The sequence below is a fragment of the Amphibalanus amphitrite genome, unplaced genomic scaffold, assembly GCF_019059575.1.
Source record: "Amphibalanus amphitrite isolate SeventyFive unplaced genomic scaffold, NRLGWU_Aamphi_draft 002471F_arrow, whole genome shotgun sequence".
Classification (NCBI taxonomy): Eukaryota; Metazoa; Arthropoda; class Thecostraca; order Balanomorpha; family Balanidae; genus Amphibalanus; species Amphibalanus amphitrite.
The window spans coordinates 29439-37399 of record NW_024883906.1 but is presented as its reverse complement, the minus strand read 5'-3'; the positions used below and the strand labels follow the sequence as shown (position 1 = coordinate 37399).

The following is a 7961-nucleotide window of genomic DNA, read 5'->3' as shown; positions in this document are numbered from 1 at the left end:
GCATTGTTGGGGCATATATATTTTATAAAGGCTTATGTAAACCTACAATACCAAAAAAAAGGTGATAGTTACTCTAAAAAAGCAACTCAAGATATTACTCAAGTCCTTTTGTTATGAATTCGTGGTCTTGTTCCTTTTTTTACCTTCACCCGTGCGTATACTAATGTAACCTACCTTTCCTACCCCAGTAAAACTTTCCTTTATTTGCCCGCCCTTTTCCTGAATCCTTCACAATTAGGTTGTGACGTAACGCTTCCATTTTTCACCGAGCCGATTTCGTTTTGTTTTGATCCGCCCATCTCAGAATGCTACCGTCGAGGCTGCCGAGCGCGTCAGTGCACTGTTCGTTGCGTTACCGAGTTGTCACCGTCAAGCAACCAGCCGCCGCAAGAATATACCCCAGAGGAAATATTTTGTTTGCCCACCTTACACCTTTCCTATAGGCTTCAACCCCGATGGGAAAACATTGAAATGTTCACTTTTGAAAATACTCAAATTCGATCGTTTCCAAACTTCGATAGACGATAGATTTAAATATATCCCAGCCATGACGTGATACACATCAATTTAGATCCGGAGTCTAATAATCCGAAACCGGGAACGGTCATCCCAGGCCGGATCCGGGGATGATTAGAGCGTGGCTCTTTTCACCATCACCGATCTCGGTAAGCTCCTGTGGTGATCGTCCGTCATTTTCACCACGGCGGCGATATTTTGTCGGGATCACACTAATCGATCAGTGGGATTATATTGGAGAGCATACTTCAGAGCTGTGCTATCTTCATTTATATGATAAACGTCTCTACTGGAGTCCAAGAAGGCCAAATACAGCTATCTTAACCCGCGCCCTGCTGGGGGGGTGTTTGAACACCCCCCCTTGTGGTTTTTCGCGAATATCTCAAAAAACGGCGGCGCGGAGCGCCGCCGTTTTTGGTACACCTTATCGTACATCAATTCTACACATGTTGTAAAAATTTCAGACCAAGGTCATTCAAGGTCAGGTCACCAGGTCACTTGAAGTGACCTCACCTCATAAAAAGTTTCAATGTCTGTCATAGCTACACCGAGTGACCGATCGCTTTGAAACTTTCAGCGATTGCTAAGAGCAATAGCATGTACAAAATATATATCTCAGAATTTTTATATCGATGACCTAAGGTCAGGTCAATTTTGCGACCTCCCCATTATAAGTCAATGGGAGAAAATTGAAATGCGCCTCTTTTGGACAAAAGACATTATAAACACTCCCAAACACCGAATTACAAGTGGTTTAGACACACTGAACATGAAAATGGTGTCCGTGACCCTTGTTAATGCCCTGAGGTCATCTTAGGTCACGAATGGTATCTAACAGTTTTTCGCAAATAACTTTTGATAGAGGCATGCTAGAGCGATGAAAACGCCTTAGATGTGTTCAGCTCGACGATACGGATCGACTGATATGCAACATGACCCTTTCCGGTCAGGTCATGACCTTGACCTGAGGTCAAATTTTCAAGTTGAGCTTTCAAGGTCAACTTATAGTTCATTCGATGCGTCTTGACGAGAGGAACACAATGTCGGTAAAAGTAAGCTCGTAGAAGGCTTGGGTCAAAAGTTATTGCAGAAAAACTGTTTCCGTAAAAATCGGCTATTTTTGCAATTTTTGCCCCCTGCAGGCAAAACCGTTGACGTTAGGTCAAATCTGAGAGAATTACTCAGAAAGGGCGTTAATAGGGCTATCGAATGCGCTTTTCCGCGGCGCTGTAGCTCTATTGGTTCTCCAGTTATGCGTTGGCTTCTTGGAAATTTTCTACATTCGACCTGGAAATCGGCGAAATTTTGCCTTCAATGACCTCTGGTGACCTGACCTTTGACCTGACCAAAAAATTGACCGAAGTGATTTCGTCATTATTTTTGACGCTCTTTCGAACGCCGCCTTCCGCGTATCGCTACGTGGCCCAGGAGCCGAGTTACAAGGGGGGGTGTTCAAACACCCCCCCCCCCCCAGCAGGGCGTGGAAATCCAGGACCCCCAGCCGGGCGCGGGTTAAAAAGGTATCTTTAGATTCCAGTGAGTAATTTGCATGTCGGGTTAGGCATATTCCACCTAACAATAACATTATAAAACGATGCACATTGCACGCTGCTCAATGCAACTAATTGCTGCACCATTTAACGCCACGTGCACTGGCGTCATGTGCACCGGCACTCTGCACTCACGAAGCTCAGTCTCAACAAGACGGCCTTGGGTCTGCCTCTCTCGGCCGGGAAAAGTCCGTCTCTCTCGCCACCGGGACCTCGGGTGGATTACTATCTCGGCAAGCCTTTCCCTTCACCGGCTGGTTAGACGGAGGTCGGCGGGTGGCCCACTGATTAAGGTAGGATGTTTACGTGGCAGGGCAGCACAGGTCGAGGTGACGCTGTCTTGAATGGAGCAGGGACTAGTCATAATGCAGTGGTGGAACACAATTAACGTGGTGATAATATTGAAGCACAATTATACACGCAATACGCATTGAAGTTACGTTACCATGAAGGTTCAGCCACGCATGTTTCCTGGATCGAATTTTAAAGGGTAAAATTAAATAAATATATTACACTTCTGCGTTTTAACCTGGCCAGTTTCCAGAAAATAAAAGTGTCGGAAAATGCATACTCTGCGCAGCCATTGAACCAGAGTTTAACCATGCCAGAGTAACGTCTCAATTTCTCCTGCGCTCGGCAAAAGTCCAATCATTTCTCATTGCATGTCAGGAATGGAGCAGCTGGTTTATGTGCCGTGTTCGTTTGCTGCGCTGCCATTGCCACCTAGGTTCTGGAAAGACCAGGCCGACTCTGGATTCCATCAAAAGCCACACTGGGACCGGTAATTATTTAGCTTCTGTCCGATGGACATCACACGCGATGTGTGCCTTGCTGTCAGACGCCAGTCATATTTTCCAGGGTTTTCCGCAAGGACTTGCGTCGAATTTTCATGTCATAATGTCACCTTAAATGGTCGGACCTTTTAGAATGTTTGTTATTCAAGAAAGAATATCGATATGCCCGTACTTCGACGAGGATGTTTACGTTTCTACAAAACATATGACGTAAATGATGGGAAAATTGGACTTGCATGACAGTAGGTATAAGCGCAATGTGACGTGTTCAACAAATGTCAAACTCTGCACGACACTTATCGGTGTTTCATCTCAATGTTCTACACGACCAGTAGCAAATTGGCTCACTAATCAATTCATTGATCTGTAGCTATCGATTGATGCTTTCAATGGGTCGTGTATGGATGTCAAAGTAAAATATACTTCTGACCTTGATCCATCTAAAATAGGGATTTCATGAAAGCATCCCACCACTATCCAAGAGGGGGCTGGGAAGTCTTTCGGACCAATCGATCCGCGAGGGCTAAATATTTACTGGTTGCTTGCAGAGTAACCAGCGCCATCAGAGGCCATGTCACCTATGCAGAAAGCCCGACTAGATCACGTGATCGATGTAAGAGAGTTTGGCCAGATCACGTGACTGATGTGGGATAATTCGGTCGGGTCACGTGACTGGTGAGGGAGGCCTGTTTTCTGCGGCGACTTTGGTGGATTAGTCCCGTAAGGAGCTGGCTATTGCACAATCGCCGTCTCAAGGACCTCAAATCTCACAAACACGGAATGCGTGGGCGTAAATGCCGTTTTGAAATGAAATATCTGGTGAAGGTTTTTTACGTTGATACATTGTCTAAGAGAAATGGCGTAGGTAATGAGACATTGAAAAGTGATCATGTTTAAATATAAATTAGTTTTTTAAATGGATTAAACAATAAACATAACATTGAAAAAAGAAATTGCATCTCTTATGATAAATATTGATGCACGGGAAGGTACTGCAGGTGCCTATCCATGGAAAGACCAAGATATTGATGAAAGCGCCTCAAGTTTATTTTAGCGCACATCGTGCCATCGCCATAATGCTGAATAGAAATTGCTACAACAGCTTCTGTAGAACCGCACGCTCAATTTTAACCTCATTTTACTTGCTATCTATTTCAATTGGACCATTATAGTGCGTTTCGATGCTCGGTCCCGCTGTTTTGTTTGTTCAAATGACCACGGAACGGCCGCTGGTTGTAACGCCGGGCCCACAGCTGACCCAGAAGCGGGCCCTCCCCGCCGCACGGTGCGCCACAGTCGCCGCAGGAGGCCGGGGGTTTTTCCGGCGCACCGGCGCGCCGTGTTCGTCGCGCTGCGTGCCGCGGTGGCGTAACCGGCGCAGACTGGTTTCCCGTCGGGCGAAACTGACGCGAAGGGAGTGGTTTTCCCCGGTTGTTAGGGTGCAGGCCCCGTGTAAAGGCGGACATTTGGCCAGATGGGGATTAGAAGAAAAAAAAACATGTTCTTGATATTATCAAGAGCTTTGGAAACTGCATACGTTCCATGCGCTTATGAGACATTTGTTGCGCAGTGTACCCTCCCTGTATAATGTATATTGCCGCCAATTTCTCGGCATTTCCAGCGGTTCAAACGTTTCTTCTGGGTTTTAGGCAATTGCCTGGGTTTCCGTTATTTGAAAAAAGGTGTTTAATCGCCCGATCAATCTAGTGGAAGGGGTGAGTCGGCCAGTGATTTCGAGGTAAGCCACCAATTAAGTGCAGCCTGCTCTTTAGTCTTCATGGATTAGACTGAGATGCTTTTTATTTCTGAGTATAATTATAGCCCCATTAGTGTGACATTGTTCCTCACTTGTTGCAACAAAATTTGTTACTTCTTTATCCATTCATATTCTTTTCCTAAAGCTGTTGTGATTTTTTCGCAACTTGTTCGGTCACAACTCACAACCCTTTCACTAAGCCTTTACGCAAGCCCTTCGTAACCCTTTCGCAGCCTTTTCATAACTTATTTGAAACAGCCCTTTCGTAAACTCATGGTAACCCTTTCTCAGCCTTTTATTAGTTTATTCAGAGTAACCCTTTCATAACTTATTTTTAACTATGTTCAATATTTTCATAGCTCATTCAAAATAACCCTTTCGTAAATTATTTGCAACCCTTTCGCGACATTTTCCTGACTCATTCGAAAGAGGCTTTTCATTAACTTATTGTAACCCTGTCACAGCCCTTTCATAATTCATTTAAAGCAAATTTCTCATAGATTATTTGTGACCCTCTGACAACTTTTTCATATCTCATTCGGAAAGTCTCTTCATTAACTCATTGTAACTCTTTCGGAACCTTTTCGGAACTCTTTTGAAGGAACCCTTTTGCAAATTCTTCATAACTCTTTCACAGCCTTTACATAACTCATTTCAAACAACACTTTTGTTTACTTGTTGAACCCTTTGGCAAAATTTTCATAACTCATTCGCAGTGTCCCAAAATTTGTCAATTTGGGTGGAACAAGACATCCAAATGAAAATAATTTTCCACTCCCACCTCCAACTTTCAATAGCAATTTACCACTCATGAAAGAGCATCTAATTGCATGATCGCATCAGATTCTACCATTGTACAGGAAAGTGCAATTTTTCCTTCTTCTGTTCTTTATTTCAATTTTTTGGGGGGCGGGGCTAACCTTATCAAGAATATACCACCCTCATCCCTTTTTTTGGAGAGGAATTTTCCCCTCTAACACCCAAGCATTAATATAATTTTGTGATGAGTCATTCGACACTGCCCTTTTGTAAATTATTTGGAACCCTTTCACAACATTTTCATAACTTGTTTGAAGTGATTCTTTCATAACTACCTTTGACATCAGCTTCCCGAGTATGTATTGATCTTCCCTATTTAACATTGATGCAACGAGTAGTGCCTACTAAATTTATTAGTATGCCATTACCACCCAATGCCATTACAACATGCTGCTGAAATCAGAACATGTGTCACTCATGTGCAGTTTCAAGAATTGTTGTGGTGGCTCTGCAGTCTGCAACCCACTTCATTAAACGGCTGCCTGTTAACTCCTCAGATAGTAGGCATATGCTTCTAGCCTGCATATATTGATTCAGGCTGCTTTGAAGAATTGACTTACTTTCTTTGAAATTGGTATCCCATTTGTCAAGTACCTAGGTAGTATGCTCTTTTTCTGGGCTGATTCATAGTAGTGTCAGTGTCAGTTATCAGTTTGTATTTATTGTTTAACAAATAAGAATATTACCATCAGGCTGTTCACGCATGAATGTGAAGTTTCACTAGTGGGGACCGAAATTCCTCATAATATCTTTTAACCTAGGGCTAAGGGGTTTTAAATATGAGCCTTCTGGTGAATGACAGTGACACTGAAGAAAATGTTTTTGTGACAATTTGGCTTTTCTTTACAGATGAGTGCGACACCTACGTGCATCAACGTTTAGTGGACCTAAAGGACATCGTCAGCACCGAGATTTGCCAGCTGGAAACGCAGTGGGGCTACACGCAATGGAGGCACGCGTACCACTCGTCCTAGACAAAGAAACGTCCTCCGTGCTTCCGACGAACTTCAATCGGCGCGAAATTCCTAAACCTCGAGTCACGAGTTCATTCGGAGTAAAAAAGCATGCCGAGGAAAAATCACTGTTCGGGACGAAAAGAAGAGTTCAGTAATTTAGATAAAGCCGGCCGTCACAAAATCATATTGTTCTTGTTTTTGCCCTCCTGCCATGGATTTCCTCGGCCTCCAAAGCGGGATGCAGCTGCGACTGCTACTTCTAAAGTGTGTAAAAGTCATGAACCTATAGGACGATAAGTCGTGATCTCGATTAACTTCGCCACGAGGTTGCGAACTTAATGAAAATGTTCCTGTCGGTGTTCTTGTTGTCCATGATCGGCCCGTTTTTTTTTTCTTCTTCGTATTCAGTTATTTCATGTTTGCGATTTAACTACTGGGCGGGCAGAATCTATGCAAGTGTTTACCCAACAACCTGTTGAAAAACAGGACGGAATGTGACATGCCTTGACGCAGGACGGCCGCCGACTGTTGAAGGCAGCTAAAAATTGTTATGTGACTTGAATTGCGAGCGAATGTGCACCTATCAAAATGTTGGCGCATCAGAATCTGGTGCGTGAGCGTGCGTGTCAAAATGTGTTTATGTGACTGCATTAGATTTGTGATAAATGTATTGATATGCTACTTGCGAAGAATATACATTATATATTTACGTGACGTTGATTGCGTCAATATGAAGAGATTGAACATGAAAATAACTGGCCCGCACCCTGACAGGTATCTCCCATCGCCGCCATGCCTAGGTACCTACATGTTTGGATCATGCCTACTGATACTTTGATTAGATAGTCAATTTTTAAGATTAAGTAAATTATGTTCAGGTAAGTGAAGTTCCCCAATTTTACTCTTATTTGAAACGCTTAAGTAGCCACATTCGAAAGAAATAGCTTTAGCGTTTGTCCCCTCACCCTAAAAATCATTTTTGCCCGGATAAGGCCTGAGACCGCTATTGCACCCAGTGATTGGCAATGAAGACAGGGGGTAAAAGCAGCTTAGGCTAGGCGCAATGGGGGTATGGGTACCATCATTCGAATAGCAATTAATTGCTGTTTGATTATCTACTGGGGCATTAACGTAATATTCAAATTTGACTGAGTTGTAAGCATTGAAATATAGTAAAAGTGTATGTTATATCGACCGATAACGAAAACAATCGCGTCAAAAGTAGCATAAGCCATCACTGACTTGTGGCTAATATACATTTTTAGAAAGCTTACTTTGTGGGCTTTCGTATTCCGGTGGGGCATTTATCGAAGGTGTCATTTATTCATTAATTTTATTAGTTAATTATGGTGATACCACAATTTTGCCTAGTGCTTGCTTATCAAGACACGAGAAAAAAGTAGCTTAGGGTAGGCACCATTGAGGCATGCGTAACATCATTCGAACGGCAATTAATTGATGTTTAAATATCTACTGGGGCATTAACGTAATATTCAAATTTGACTGAGTTGTACGCATTGGAATAAAGTAAAAGTGTATGTTATATCGACCGATAACGAAAACAATCGCG

The 7961-nt window shown here is 43.1% G+C and overlaps 1 long non-coding RNA gene across 1 annotated transcript; it reads left to right on the top strand.

The window, feature by feature from the left end:
• Positions 1-4422: 4422 nt before the first annotated feature.
• On the top strand, positions 4423-6781 carry LOC122377036. Its single transcript, XR_006255750.1, has 2 exons — positions 4423-4598; positions 6285-6781. It is a non-coding gene; the product is annotated as an uncharacterized LOC122377036 (long non-coding RNA).
• Positions 6782-7961: the final 1180 nt, after the last annotated feature.